Raw genomic sequence first — 16,636 nt, 5'->3', positions numbered from 1 at the left:
TGAGCCCTGTGTTGGGCTCTGAGCTGGCAGCTTGGAGTCTAGAGCCTGCTTCAGGTTCTGTGTCTATCTCTCTCTGTCTCTCTGCCTGTCCCTCGCTTGTGCTTTCTTTCTCTCAAAAATAAATAAATAAATAAACATTAGAAAAAAACAAAAACAAAAAAAAACATGGGCTGCACAATAGGACCCAAACCCTTGTAGAGAGAGGAGACTAGAAGGAAAAAGGCATTTACCATTAACTTGTTGAGTCTAACATCATTGGTTTTTCACTAACTAGGTGGAGCTCAAAGATGGTAATCAACTTAATTTTATTTGAAAATTCATTTCTTCAAATGCTTTTGCACCAAGAAGAATTAAATTTGTGTGAGGAGGATGAAAAGAGACAGAAGAGTGTTCAGTCAAGAAGAGTACATTGAGAGCGCCAATGTGGCTTAGTCAGTTGAGAATCCGATTCTTGATATTGGCTCAGGTCATGATCCCAGGGCCATAGAATGGAGCCCTGCATTGGGCTCCATGCTGAGTGTGGAGCTTGCTTAAGATTCTTTCCCTTTGTCCCTGTCCTCTACTTGTGCTCTCTCCCTCTAAAATAAAAATAATAAAAAAAAAATAATTAAAAAAATAAAAATTAAAAAAAAATAGTGACATTGGCTTTTGGTCCACAGTTAAACTTCAGTTTTCCAAATATAACTATATTACTCTCCTCTTCAGTGCTACTCACTGCATTGTAAATACTCTATACTCTTTATTACATATAATATTAATGTTACTCATAAACTCATGTTAAAAATTAATAACATTAGGTGTTTACTATATTCCAAGTTCCTGTCTAAATGTTACATGTAAGAGCTCATTTCATCTACACTACACCCCTATGAAATATTACCAACTTTTTACCAATGAGAAAAGTAGAGAGGGTGGTTCTTTGACTCTAAGAGACTTGTATTCTTTTTACTAAATGCATTTGATGTTGGCAATGAAATAAGCAATAGTAACACTAAATACCACTAAATACCACTGGTCAGTACTGTAAGAGTAAATGAGATGATGCTAAAACATTTACTGAAGCATACTAAAACTCTAAGATGATAGGTTGAAGCAAACCCACAGAGACTAAGTAGAAAATAAGGCAAACAGAAAATATTACACATTTTCTCTGAGGGTTATTACTGTACCTAGGCATTTTCAGGATTTAAAATGTAAAACAAATACAAATTATTATGTTGTAAAACAACAGCAACAAACAACCACCTTAAAAAAATACTGTATTCAGAGTTCATCCACCTTTTCACCACTGTCCTTCATTTCAGGATTGAATTCAGGATCTGATTGCATTTAGATATTCTGCCTCCTTAGCTTCCTGTGAACTCTGACCATTACTCTGTCTTTCATGGTTTGGACATATCTAAAGAGCACTAGTCTGGAATTTTGTAGAATGTCCCTTAGTTTGGGATTGTGTGATGTTTTCTCATGATTAGTCTGATATCTATGCTCAGTAATGACTTCCCGGGAAAAGTACTACAGAGGTGAATTGGGTTCATCACATCAGGTGGTGGACTTGAGAGGCCAGGAAGGATTGAGCCCTATAAATTGAAAATTCTTTAAAAATAAGAAAGATGCCTTAGTTATGTTGTTCCTATCTTGTCTTTGTTTTGCAAACGGTAGATGTTCAATGACCATCTAAAAATAAACTCATAAAGAAAAAAATTCTTGAAGGAATTCTGTTTTAGATGGTGTTTATAAAGAGTGGGCTCTCTTTTATAGGAGAGGAGATCTAATAAAAATAATTGAAATAGAGGTTCCTGGGTGGCTCAGTTGGTTAAATGTCCATCTCTTGATTTCAGCTCAGGCCATGATCTCATGGTTTGTGGGTTTGAGCACTGCATCAAGTCCCTCATCAAACCCCATGTTAGGATCTGCACTGACAGTGAGGAGCCTGCTTGAGATTCTCTCTCCCTCTCTCTGCCTCTTTCTCTCTCTCTCTTAACATAAATAAATAAATAAACTTTTAAAAAGAGTAATTGAAAGAGAAATATGTTGAAACATTGGAATACAATGCAACATATGACCTTTGTGATCTCATGGTATACTAGCACTTACTCATTTGTTAAATGGTATCCTGGACAGCACAACTTCTTAAGGGCAGGAGCCACATCTTTTCCTTATAGCAACATTTCCCACAGTACTCTTTATAAGGTAGAATTCAATATATATTGACTATTTTTCTGGAAACTCATAATTTCTTTTCTTTTTCTATTCCTTTTTCTCTTGAGGAGTACATTGTCTCACAGAAGACCACACATGAAATCAGTTACCTCTTCGTGTATATTAGGCTATTTACATTTTTTAATGGAAATATACAAAAACATCTCAATAAAATCATACACCATTATGAAATACTAGGAAATTCCTGCATAAAACCTTGAAAAAGAATCATTTATCAAATGTGCAAGTTTAAGAAATGGTAACTGTATTACTCTATTAAAAGGACCAGGGCTTTTTGGAGAGGTCATTGATTTCAGGAGGAGGCAGAGAAAATATAAAATGATCCTAGTGCATATTATGGTGCTAGGGGAAAAAAAATATGAGAATAAGTTGAAAAGTTTAGGAATGAACTTGACAGAGCTCCAAATAGCCAAAGCTGGCACTATTTGAGCTACAAAATTAATTTGGACAGTATTGGATTATAATTCAAAGTATAAAATATTTATAATTAACTGAATAAATAAATAAATGGGTGAAAAGAGCCAACTCTTAGAAAAGAATTCCAATTACTATATGTAGAAGGAATGAGGAACATAGAAAATAACCAGGAGAAATCCTCAGCAGTGATGGCTGTAGGCACCATCTACCAATAGGTACTAAAAATAGTGGGTCAAAGTTTTATGGGAAAACAAGATATTTGCATAGACATAAATGAGCTCTCTTACAATATTTATCTCCTCAGTTACAAGGAGATCAATACTAACCACACAGTGAAGGAACCTTTCAGATACCACCATAGACAAACAATCAAGGTTAACATTACCAGTAAGAAAACATATCATCATTGTGAGCCACCTGATGTGATGAATCCAAGTTACCTCTGGTAGTACTTTTCCCAGGAAGTCATTACTGAGCATACATATCAGGTTAATCATGAGAAAACATCACACAATCCCAAACTGAGGGACATCTACAAAATTCCAGTGCTCTTCAGATATGTCCAAACCATGATAGACAGAGTAATGGTCAGAGTTTATAGAAAGCTAAGGAGACAGAATATCTAAGTCTAATCAGATCCTGAATTCGATCCCTAAATAAAGGACATTAGTGAAGAAATGGATAATTTCTGAATATAGTATTTTTTAAAGGTGGTTATTGTTTGTTGCTATTGTTTTACAATATAATATTTCTTTGTATATGGATTTCTATTTTCATTGTTCTTCTCACAAGTAGAAGAGTAAATCTGAATAGGTGATAGCAAGTAAGGGTTTTCTCATTTTAATTTCATTTTCTGAATTAAAATTTTTGTGGGAAATATTCTTTTCCAGTTTTCTTTTTAATGGAACTTGAGATAAAGGACTTTATAATTTCCTGGAGGTAAGCTTGCTTTTGGCAAAATGCATAGCCAACAGCTGTTCAAACGTGTGTACCTTCTGGATGTTTGCTCAGTCTTGGAACAGCATGGATATGACTCATTCTACCAAGATATTTCCCATGCTTAGATTCCCTTTAAAAAATATATAATAAGTGTTCACTTATCTAATTTACAAACCTAAAATCTGTGTTATTTTGACTTATAGTGCAAAGGGTTGGTCAGGTTAGGAGGCTCCTTTGTCTACCTTACCATATGTATTTTCCAGCACCTTTTAAATGTTACAAAATCTGCAGTCCATAGTAAAAACATAACATAGTCTAAGTATTGAAAGGACTATAGACATTCTGTGATCTGTAGATTTGGAAAATGCCAATAAAAGGAGAATGGGGAAAGTCTAAAACAGCAAAATAGAATAGCTCTTCCACACACACCCCTACACACGCACACACACACACACACACAAACACATACACACACACAAGCATGCACATACACACTGGAAATTCTTGGACAACACTTAATGATGTTAAGGATATGTCACTAGTATTAAAGAATAATGTTTTTAAAATCATAACTTTAACATAACTACAAAATAAACACACATCGAAGGTTTTTCTAACCACCTTAATGGTGGAGCCAATAAGATGTTAAAACCAAGTCAAAGGAAAATACAAACAAATACATGTATATACATGTATACAATACATTCTGTAGGTAATTGAGGCAAATTCATGCTGACATGAATTTATAAATGGGTGTAAAACTGGTCGATGCCCTCAAGGCAATTAAGTAAAGAATCATTTGCATTCTATCAATTTTCAGTACAGATTAATAAAATAGCTCAAGGGTGCCTGGGTGACTCAGTGATTTTAAGTATCCATTTGTGAATTTTGGCTCAGTCAGGTCACGGTCTCATGGTTGTGAGATCAAATCCTTTGTCAGGCTCCATGATCACAGCATGAGAGACTGCTTGGGATTCTCTCTCTCCTCCTCTCTCTCTGTCCCTTCTCTACTTGTGCTCTTACTCTCTCTCTTTCCCTCTCTCTCTCTCACACACACACACACACACAATAAATAAATAAGCTTTAATAAAATGAAATAGCTCAAAGATGATGAAATGTGCATATATGCTAGACAGTACATCAATAATCTTTACAGTCAATTTCAACATCATTCATAAGTTTTACTGATACTACATGCCAGGCCACTGTGCCAGGTCTCAAACCTTATAAAGCTAGAAACTGTGAAGGGTTTGAGATTTTACACTACTTGTAACCTAGCATGTTATCCTGCCACAGTTTCATATATGTATACTGAGGAACATGACATGCTGAGTCAGAAGCACAGTTTACTACTCACAGTGAAGAACAGTATCAAGAACAATAAATTTTAGCTCTTGCTCCAGAAGCCACTATCTCCATAGAACAATGGGATGAAGGCCAATGTTTACCTGTGCCTGCAGTGGATTGTCATTACACCAAAATTAGGAGGCTCTTAGCTTTTATAGGCTGCTGACACACACGTCCATCCTGGGTCCCAGAGAGAGATTACTCATTAAACAAATTTCTGCAGCACAGAGAAAAGGCATCTCTGGAGAGGGACATTTTATCTTTGGAAGGGTGCAATAATCTAGCTTCCAAGGTTATCTGTTATGCAAACGTCCTTACAATGCCCTTTGCTCAAAAGGCCTGAACTATGCAGGTATATGATAAAACCATAGAGAATTTTCTCACAACATAAACTACTAGAAAAACAGATGTTAACATTTCTACATATTGTATTAAAATAATCAAAATTCAAGATGCTTATTTTGAATGTTTATTTGTACTAAAACAATGGAAGCAAAGAAGAGATGCCAAGTCTGTTAGAAATCAGAGACTGGTTCACAGAAGGCCAAGCATCTGAACTGAAATAGAATGGTCAAGAAATAATCTAAGTTGGTTGGTATGAAAAGCATTTCAAGTGGAAGTAATAATATGCCCATTGCAAAGGAATTTGGAAAGAGCAGGTTCTTTGGTGAATGAGAAGTAGTTTTGTATTCTTCAGTTATAAAGTGTAAGGAGACAGAGAATGGTGGGAGATGAGAATGAACACAGAGCCGGAAGCTATAATGTGAAAAGCATTGTATAATGTGAAAATTAATCTGGATGTTATCTTTGGGGCAGTGTATAAACACTGAAAAATGCTGGTCAAGGAAAAAAAAAAAAGATCATGTTATCAAGTTAGAATGAATTCTCTGGCAAAAATGGCTGAGGATTCAGGCTAGAAGCAGGGAAATTGGGAAAGAATTCCTCTTTGACCCATGACATTTAAAATCTACAATAAGTTGACTCTTAGATCAACTTGATATTGTTATTTACACCAAATATATTTAGGGAAATGCCAAACATTCTTAGCTCTAACCCTGCCCTCAGTGGGAACCCAATAATTCTTTTGCTCATGTTATAGATTGTGCAAGGATCTGGAATTAGAGGCCCTTATGTTGAAAATTAATTACATCCAATAATCTCATATTTTAGTACAAAAGAATTTGTATAGCACACTCAAGGTTTTTGTCATCTAACGTAAATCTGATCTCATCTTGCCCCATCATGAGAAAATATTTTTAAATAATCAAATGTGAATTCTATATATGAAAAAACATGTTCCCATTTTAACTCGAACATCAGATTAAAAGCTTTCCTTTTCAGTATATTTTTTATACCAAACTACTGCAACAGATACCTAAATCTTAGGAGTGAAGGAAGATTTTACAAGTTAGGGAGCCAGTCTTTTGTTTTCCATGGCAGATGACCAGACTAACTTCAGGTGCAGACCAAAGCCAAGGCGAAAATTCAGAGAATGTTGGAAACAGAGGGCAAAATTCATCTTTCAATTTACTTTAATTCACTAGACTTTTAAGATAATTTTTAACATTTGACCAAGTTCTGTATCATTTACTGAGTACTGGGTTTTTTGTTAGATACACAGGATACAGATATACAAAGAAAATAATAAGGCACATCACTGGCTCTCATCACACATAAAAGGTAAGAACCTAAGTTGTAAATGTCTTTAATAATTCAGAGGACAGATATTTTCCTGATTCATTAAAGGAGGAGTGGACAGAAAATAAAAAGCCTACTTTGCCAAGAGTCGAGAAGTCTGTTAGGGAATTTACATGGTGGTGTTACAATTGTGCTGGCTCCTCAGAGCACCTAAAGAAGAGACTGCCTGCTCTTCAGAGCTCACAGGATGCCTTCTGTATGGGTCATTTTCTCAGGTAGTCAAGCATTTAGTAGCCCTTATGTGCCATATGGAAAAACGATCCTCGAAACCAGTGGGGGTCGACAGAAGGCAACTCCTGCGATAAACCCAACAGTCGTACCTCAATTTCCACTTTCCAGTAGTAATTCACCTGAGAAGTTGTTCCAATTCTTTCTTTCTAAATTCCCGTCCTTGTCTGACCCTTGTGTGAACGAGTTCAGTCTCTCAGTGAAACTTGGCATGTGTGCCCCCTCTGAACCAATCTACACGTCTAGACGTGGGCTCAGAAACATGACTTCTAGTCCTGTTACTCTTGCTATTTGCTCAAATGTCAATTGTGTTTATTCTTTCTTCTTGGACTCTAAACATTGCCATTTACTCATAGGAAATCTTATTTAAAAAAAGAAACAAACAAACAAACAAACAAACCCTCTATACTTCAAACCCAGTCTCTCTTTCTATGAACCATCCCTCATGTAACTTTCTGTTATAGCAATAAAAATAATTATACCACTGCTAATAATTAGTAAATGATAAAATGGCATCATATTCTGATATATTACATACTATACTCTATCTGCTTCTAACAATTTCTAATTACTCTTTTACATTTTACTATTGCCTATTAGTGTAGATGGTGTTGGAATAAGGCATTGTCTCTACCAGAAATGATAGCTGAAATCTCCCCTTTCGAGTGGATGGTGCAATTTATACAAAGAGTGATTCTGATATGTACGTGCATCTCTCTGTTGTGTGAGAATAGATTCAGTAAGCAATGAGCAAGGTTCACCAAGATATAGTATCACAGAATGTTTGCTGCCAAAGACGAACTAAGAACAATCTAGTTCAACGTATTCCTTTCACAGATTACAAAAAACAAACAAACAAGAAAACAAACAAAAAAACCTATGATTAAATCAGAAATTGGCAAGCTGTAGCCTGTGGACTAAATCCAGACAATCATGTTTTTATAAATAAAGTATTATTGGAACACAAACTCATCCACTCCTCTACATTATCTGTGGCTTTTTCATGCTACTAGCATGGAGCTGAGTATTTTGACAGATCATGTAACTTGCAAAGCCTAAAATATTTCATTTACTATCTTGCCTTTTAAGAAAAATTTGCCACCGGTTTAGATAGGTTGCACATGATCACATGAAAAATTAGTGGCAAAATTAATCTCGAATCTGTATTTCCTGACTCCTAGTTTCATGTGTGTTTTTTTTTCTATTCTACCATCTTGTCTCACTACACCAAATATTCTAATGTTGAAATTGAAGACTAAATCCAAAAATGGTAAGAAGAAATTAGATACAAGTACAAATGGGAATTATTCAATTCCACCAAAGTTTTCAAGAGCTACTAGTTTAATTTAATTATGGAGTCTTTGGTATTACCCCCAGAAAAAATCCCACAGATCATATAATTTTTATGAATATCCAACGTCACAATTAAATTTATCAAGTTATATTATATTTTAGTATAAATATCACAACAGAGTAATAGTTAGGAGCCTATTCTAGTATGAGCTCCATCTACCCTAGAAAGTAACAAAATAGCTCTTTAGCTTTTAAAAGGGTATTTGCCTTTTTAATATGAACAGCCCATCATTATTCAATGATACTCAAAGAGCCAAAAACCCTTAAAGGGACACGATACTGGGAAACAAATTATTAAAACCCCAAAACTCACACACACACACACACACACACACACGCCCTCAAAAACTCTAGACTGGTCATTCTCAAAGTATGGTCCCTAGACCAGAAGAATCAACATTACCTGGGAACTTGTTGGAACTGCAAATTATTGGGCCCCCACCTCAGACCTACTAAATCAGAATCTCTGAAGATGAGGTCCAGAAATGTCTGTGTGTTTTGTTTGTTTGTTTGAGAGAGAGATTGGGCACAAGTGAACAAGGGGCAGAGACAGAAAGAATCCCAGGGGGCAGAGAGAGAGAGAGAGAGAGAGAGAGAGAGAAAGTGAGAGAGAGAAGTAGGGCTTGAGCTCACCGGATGTGGGACTCAAACTCAGTAGCCAAGAGATCATGATCTGAGCCATAGTCAGATGCTTAACAACTGAGCCACCCACGCATCCCAATAATCTGTGTTTTAACAAGACGTTCGGGTGATTTTTGGGTATGTTAAGGTTTGAAAACCACTGGTCTATAGTAACATGGGCAATAAACAGACACTTTAAAAAGTAAAATGAATTAAAACCATAGGCAAATCATCACTACCTATAGTAACTTGCACATCATTTACTTCTATTTGATAAGCATAATTAATGAAGACTTCACCTTTTAAAATAATGTATCAGTCTCAATCAACAACTAATGAAGTCTAGGAAATTTGCAAATTATGATCAGTAAATTGATACCATATTTTCATTATAAAGGGAAGGTTATATGCAAATTACAATAAGTAGTCTGATTTTATTTTGATGTTTGACTACTGAAAGCCCCTAAGGTACACACCTCTTTCTTCCCCTTCTGTTCCACATCTGCATAAGTGGATAAGAAAGCACAGTGCTCCCTTTGGCAAGAAGTTCCAACCACAAAAACTGCTGGCACACGCCCACACCCTCACCCAATCCACCATCCTTAACCACGGTGAACAACTAAGCCAATCTCCTTTCCCTACTCTTTCAAGTCATTTTGGACCTGAGTAGGAGCCACCCTGTTCTCCCCAAGAAAGCTCATTATGTGGGTGGGAAACCTTTTCATACCCATGTCATATGGATAGCGTCATCAGTCTTGACATCTGAACCAAACTGTAACTGGTGAGGATTCTATCCCATTTTTACAGAGTGACTAAAAGCCAGATTCAAACCTTTTTATCCCTCCACTGAAAATACATTCAGAGATGCAACTTCAAAACTCTTGTTAGAAATCACAAACCTCCTGTGTTGTAGCTTTCAAGCATGATATTATATACATAAAATTAAGGACTTTATTTTAGGAATCTGATCAAATTCTGTGTTTTGCCAGCAATGAAATTCTAACGCACCAGGACCATTTTATTAAACATTTGTGCCACAGGGACTGAGATATGGCTACATCTACAATAGAAAAGAGGAAGTAATTGTTCTGATAATCATGATACGAAGAAACGATTGGGAGAAAAGTAGCTTCAGAGACAATATTTAGTAGCTAATTGTTCAACTCTCCAGTCACATCACTTGCTGACTTTGTATCTAGTTATGGGGTAAATCAAAGTGAATAGAGATCAGCTGGAATTTTGATACCAGCAATGTTTTTCTTTAGTGTTGCTTCCTCCAAAATACAATAAATAAAATAAAATAAAATAAAATAAAATAAAATAAAATAAAATAATAAAATAATACAAAACCCACAAAAATGTCAGGGGTATCTTTGCAAGATACCAAAATGGAAACTACATACAACAAAAATCATCTCAGAGACCCTCATGTTTTGAATGTTTGGATTCACTCTTCAACTGTTAATTAAAATTGACCTTAAACTCCAAAACCTTAGCTAAAGAAATAGTGTGATAGCTGATCTGCTGGTTAAAATCAGACAATAACTTCAGGCCTTAAATATAATAAAAGTACTTTTTTTTTCTTACCACCTCCATGTTTTTTCTAAAAGATGTTTTCTTTGCAAGTACTTACTTTTTATTAAATTGAAGAGGTAAGGCATTTTTTTTCTGATGAGCTAGCTGCTCAAATTTTGGCCACAAACACCAAATTCTTATTACTAAACCCTAGGGTTTTTGAGTGCTATTAAACTCGTATCAGAAAACAAGGTTGAGTCTTTCCAGGTAGTAAATGTATAATTCTGTGAAAAACCTAGATGCCATGACAGTTGCTCACCTACTAAATACTTGAATAGTATAGCCATTTTTAATAGGAGAATTCTAAACATTACATTATTCTTTCCTTTACTCTTTGGTTAACCCAAATCATAAACACATGATGTGGTTTGATTAAAGATAATTCAACCCAGTGTCTATTAAAATGAATTCATTGACAATGCGCTGAAGATGTTCAAATTTCATATGGTCAAGGATTATGTAATTATGATCAGCCAAAAAAGTTGGGCTGGTTACTTCAGTCTGGTTTCTAAATTTTCCAGAAACCTGAGGAAGAACCAGAGTGAGATATTATGCCTGACAGTATTATGCCTGTCATCTGAAAAGTTACTAGCAGGACAGCTGGGTGTCAGTGTGGAGAAATATATAACTTAACTATATTTAACTTGTTATATTTGTTCTAAAATATTCCATTAGAAAATAGGTTGCAAGAAATGATTGAATGGAAGTTTACAAAAGTGCTGTTAGAGAGGTCTGAGGTAATAATGGCACTCACTGTTGAAAACAGGTGTTCTAGGAAGTAAGGCTGGTTAGCAAGGAAAAGAAAACAGAAGAGAAGCTGCTTCAGAGGCCTCAGAGCATTGTTTAGAAAAATACTGGAGTTTTGCTTTATAAGCAAGCTCTGAGTAGCATCAAATATGACCCTTAACAATTTCTTGATATCCAGATATGCAAGAAAATGTATAGCAGACTTATTCAATAAAAATGAAAGAGAAATTAATTTACCTTTCATTTACTTGATAAGCAAAAAAGGTAAGAAATTATTTGAGCATTACTATCATAGCAGTTGAAACAATTGTGGTTAGATGAAAATTTACCCAATTTCTTAATTTTTTGTTATAATATTCTGCTAAAAATTAGTATATGAATTGTGATTTTATTTTGATATTTTATTCTGTTTCTACCTTGTTTATGCTGTAATCATTTATTTTGTTTTCCAACTTATTTATTGGTATCTCTCTTTTATGCTGAAGGCTTTCCTCAAAATTTCAAGTACTCTTTGGCTTTTGATTTATTTCTAAGAAATTTTATTTATTTATTTATTTTTTAAAATGTTTTTTTAATCTTTATTTATTTTTGAGAGAGAGAGAGACAAAGTGAGAGCAGGGGAGGAGCATAGAGAGAGGGAGACACAGAATCTGAAACAGGCTCCAGGCTGTGAGCTGTCAGCACAGAGCCCAATGCGGGGGGACTTGAACCCAGGAACCGTGAGATCATGACCTGAGCTGAAGTCAGACGCTTAACCGACTGAGCCAACCAGGTGCCCCTATTTATTTATATTTTTGAGAGAGGAAGAGACACAGCATGAGTGGGGGAGGGGCAGAGAGAGAGGGAGACACAGAATCTGAAGCAGGCTCCAGACTCCCAGTGGTCAGCACAGATCTGGAAGTGGGGCTCAAACTGCTGAACCCAGAGATCATGACCTGAGCCAAAGTGTGAAGCTTAACCGACTGATCCACCCAGGACTGATCCAATCCCTCCTTTTGGGAGGGATTGTAAATTAAGAGAAATAGTAAGTATATACTTTCAGGTTCTGAACAGGTGGATACCAGCAATCTGGGAGCTAAACTGCGGAAGGTGATAAAGTCACAGTTCATTTTGGCATTTGTTAGAATCCCTTTATTTTTTAAAATTTTTTTAACGTTTATTTATTTTTGAGACAGAGAGAGACAGAGCATGAACGGGAGAGGGGCAGAGAGAGAGGGAGAGAGAATCAGAAGCAGGCTCCAGGCTCTGAGCTGTCAGCACAGAGCCTGATGCGGGGCTTAAACTCACAGACTGCGAGATCGTGACCTGAGTTGAAGTCGGACACTTAACCGACTGAGCCACCCAGGTGCCCCTAGAATCCTTTTATTAACTAAGTGATTGTTTCCAGTATCTACTGCCTGGCAGCCATAAGCACAGAGTATCTCTGGTTAAGTTGTTGCAGTAAGCAAATCTCCAGGCCCTCCATCTGGGATGGGGGAGGGAAATTGCCTGGTGACAAGGGATTTAGGAGGATATCTGAGGCATTTTACTACTCCTAATCCAGAATATAACCCAATAATATTAGTGTTAAATTCCTTCCCTCAAGGTACATTATGCCTCCAATTCTCCCCATAGCATGTGTCAACTTCTTTCTTATCTTTTTCTGGGTCAAACACTCAGATTTTGGTTTTATCCACTCAGTCAATTCAGATTTTTACTTATCCATCTTCCAAAATTCTTGATTGCCCTCTCTTCTCCCATTCTCTTTATTCTAATGAGTGTATATCTATTTAATTTATCTAATTTCAATTTAATGGACTTCAAGAAAGTAGAGGTAAAGACATGTGTTCAGTTTCCCAAGATAACTTGCCCAATGTGCTTTATTTAACTTACAATGTAGTTAAGGAAAGAAGACTGCAAAATATGAAACAATTCAAGGCAGTATAGAATAAAGGGCTAAATTGTGGGTTCTGCAAGGGCCCAGACAAATGTAGAAAATTGCATGGGTATAATCCTTTCTGAAGAGTGCATAAGAATTTAAAAGAAAGGGAAGAAAAATTTAAAGTGAAAGAACAGAATGTTTAAAATCCCAGAAAACTCTGGGATTTCATGAGGAGATGGCTCTTACTGGACTGGCAGTGGGTCTTTGTGGGACAAATATGGGGAGCTGTAGAAAAGCATGAATTGACTAGAGGTATATGCATTTGAAAACAGAGGCATTCATAAATGGAAACAGAGGACCACTAATTAGAGGCATATGATGATAAATATAATACTTTAGAAAATGTATGTTAAGGCTCCTGAAGAATGGCTAGGTTGGGGAAGAGTAGCTGGAAACCAGAATCAGCCCAGGAACTCTAGATTTTGTAATCTTAATCCCAGGACTACAATACCAGTGGGACAATCATGAGCAGGAGTGAGAGACATATGGTACTAGACATATGTACCAATTTGGTATGCCTCTGGCTATTTTCAGTTTCTCATTCCACCTAGGTTTTTTCCACTGTTTTGTTATTTGTTTTTGTTCTGTTAAGGAGCCACACTCTGGAGTTACTTGCTCAAATTCTAATGGAGTTGTAGAGGATGGGCTCCAGGAGTCCAGTTTAAGGGCAGTTGACAGAATCTAAGTCTCAAATGATGAAGGCCTGGACTAGGCAATAATTCTAAATAAAAAGAGGAGTATCAGGTATGAAGACACAGTGTTAGATAAGGAAGTAGTAGTTAAAAGATGAGATGGAATAATCTTTGTGCTTAGACTTCTTTTTTTTTCACTTAACTTCTTGCTTTTATGTCTTTTATCTAATGTATTTGATTCCCAAATTTAATGGTGTGACTGTTATGTGACATTCCATCACATTTAAGATATAAGAATCCAGAGACACTGGTCCTTGTCTTCATATGTCTTATTAACAAGAGTAATAATTTTTTTTTTTCCTTAACAAACCGTGGGGGGTTATCCATCCTGCGTGAAGCAGCTCTGTAGGCTCTGCCTGAGCAACACATGTGTCTCATAGGCATGTTGCTCCTTGGAATTCTGGCAGCTTAGATATTTTTCTCTTCTTAAGGCTTTGCCTTTTGTTTCTGTGAAGATTGTCTGGGAGAGCTGACCCATTTCAATCTGATTGTTACTCTAAATGTCTAAGTGTAGGTCTTTTCGGAGTACAGTTTTTAATAACAGAATACTTGTGGAAGAAAGGAAACAAATAGCCAGAGGCCTAGGGAATTGGCAAAGGCACCCTAAGAGAAAAAATGCATACCAAGTGGAGTGACTGCAACACTGCTGCCAAAGACCAGCTTTTTTCAGTTTAAAATACCGTATAGTTTGGAAAAAAAATTTTTTTAATATACTTGACACACAATGTTACACCAGTTTCAGTTGTACAACATATTGATTCAACTTCTTTATACATTATGCCATGCTCCCCATCAGTATAGCTACCATCTGTCACCATAGAATGCTATTACAGTACCATTGACTATATCCCCTATGCTGGTGCCTTTTATTCCTGTGATTTATTCATTCCATATAGTTTTAGTCAAAAGTGAATTATGAACTCAGATATTAATCCAGAACAATGGTGGAATTTTTCTAAGTATGTCTTCTTAAAATAGAAGATCCACAGCTGATGTTTTTGCCATTTGTTTCCTTTCCTGTCACCCTTGACCTCATTTTGATAATTGTCATGTAAGCCTTCCAGGGGCTACAAGACTAAAGTGCCTCCTGACATCCCTCTCTGTCTCAGGGATTCGTGGTCTAGGATGACTTGTTATATTCAGAATGAGAGATTGTGCCAATTCCAAAGTCCAAGCCAAGAGTTTCACCTCTGAATCTATTTCAGAGGATGCTTTTGATATCTGGAGTGTAATGTATCCTGAGACCACTGCTTTTAATGATAACCCCTCTGCCTCTATATCTATTCCCTTTATCCCTATCAGTGAAGGAGTCACAACTGAGGAAATGAGGATTGTGGGGATGGAGGTCATAATCGAGTGAACCCTTATTGCATCTTTAGTTTGGAATTATGTTTCTCTAAATATTGCTTTAGGGGAAAATCAATGGGTATAAATAAAAAATGCTCAAGTAAGAGAAAAATAGACTTAAAGGTGAAGTGCTTGAAATACACGGTTCATAAAGAACAACATCCAAAAGGCATATATTTCTGCTTCTGGGGACTGCAGAAGATGAGCCATAAAGTGTAATTGTTTTATATTAACAATTTCCATCTTCTCACATTCATAATTGCTTTAGCTAATGCAAAAGTTAAGATCTTAATACAATTAGACATTTGTTTGGGTGAATTGGAAATGTTATAGAAAGAAATGATAACACAAGGGTACAAGAAATGTACTACTTTAGAAAAGGCTGCAAGAGTTATACATTCCAGCTGTGCTGGGTCCCATGGTTCTTAATTTGCATATGAATAATTAATATGCATACCCCAATAATACCAGCTTCTGAGCACTACATTCAGTATGAATTATGCAGAAACACTTCAAAAATGCCTGTAATAGTCAAGGGAATTAACACTCTCTAAAGTATGTAGAAAATAAAAATCATTTGTTTGAAAACTGAAATAAAAACAGGAAATCTGATTAAAAACAGTCAGGAAAGGATAGTTTCTTGATTAACTGTCTTTTTTTTTAATGTGTGCTTTATCTTACAGGAATTGTACTAGCCTTCAGGAAAGAAAGTGCATATGCATCCCTGGAAAAGTACATTGTGAAACTATGGAATTACCAAAACTACAGAACAAATAGTAAGTAGTATGGGCCAAATTCTGAGTTAGCTTCCTTCATAGAAGAGATACCTGAATTAAAGGAAGAAAGATTTAAATAAGTACATCAAAGGGCAGAGAAAATGTGTGTGTGTGTGTGTGTGTGTGTGTGTGTGTGTGTGTAAGTTGTACATGAAAGAATAGGGACAATGATTCAACATGTTTGGGAGATTTGTTGGGTAAGAGGATTTATGTAGGCTACATGTATGATTATAAAAATATCAGCATACACCAAGACTTAGGCTACTTCATGGCTAGGCCATCATTTGATAATGGCTTTCTCCTTTTGTTAGGCAGAATGACTGTCTCTGACTGTCAAGCTGACTGAGAACTAGGAAAGAGTTATTAGAGTTCTTTTTTTTTTTAAACATTTTTTTAACGTTTATTCATTTTTGAGACAGAGAGAGACAGAGCATGAATGGGCGAAGGTCAGAGAGAGGGGGAGACACAGAATCTGAAACAGGCTCCAGGCTCTGAGCTGTCAGCACAGAGCCCGACACGGGGCTTGAACTCACGGACCACGAGATCATGACCTGAGCCGAAGTCGGATGCCTAACTGACTGAGCCACCCAGGCGCCCCTATTAGAGTTCTAAGTGAGATTCAAAGAAGTCATTTCATTTGATGAGTTTCATGGGACCAATGTCAATGGCAACCATGAACTGCTCATTGCTCTGAAGTTTTAAAGAGACGAGACTCCTTGAATTACCTTAGTTTTCTTCCTTTATATTTTTGCACT

General features: G+C 36.2%; 1 long non-coding RNA gene across 2 annotated transcripts in view; it reads left to right on the top strand.

The window, feature by feature from the left end:
- The window catches only part of LOC131485104 (uncharacterized), a 322,880-nt gene that overhangs the window by 230,259 nt on the left and 75,985 nt on the right, over positions 1-16,636 (top strand). For both annotated transcript variants that reach the window (XR_009248640.1, XR_009248641.1), the window contains exon 2: positions 15,789-15,881. This is a non-coding gene — a long non-coding RNA (uncharacterized LOC131485104). The remainder of the gene's footprint in view (positions 1-15,788; positions 15,882-16,636) is intronic.

This window comes from Neofelis nebulosa, chromosome 9, assembly GCF_028018385.1.
Source record: "Neofelis nebulosa isolate mNeoNeb1 chromosome 9, mNeoNeb1.pri, whole genome shotgun sequence".
NCBI classification, from domain to species: domain Eukaryota; kingdom Metazoa; phylum Chordata; class Mammalia; order Carnivora; family Felidae; genus Neofelis; species Neofelis nebulosa.
Note: the sequence above shows the minus strand (reverse complement) of the source record. Positions and strands in the feature narration are given on the sequence as shown.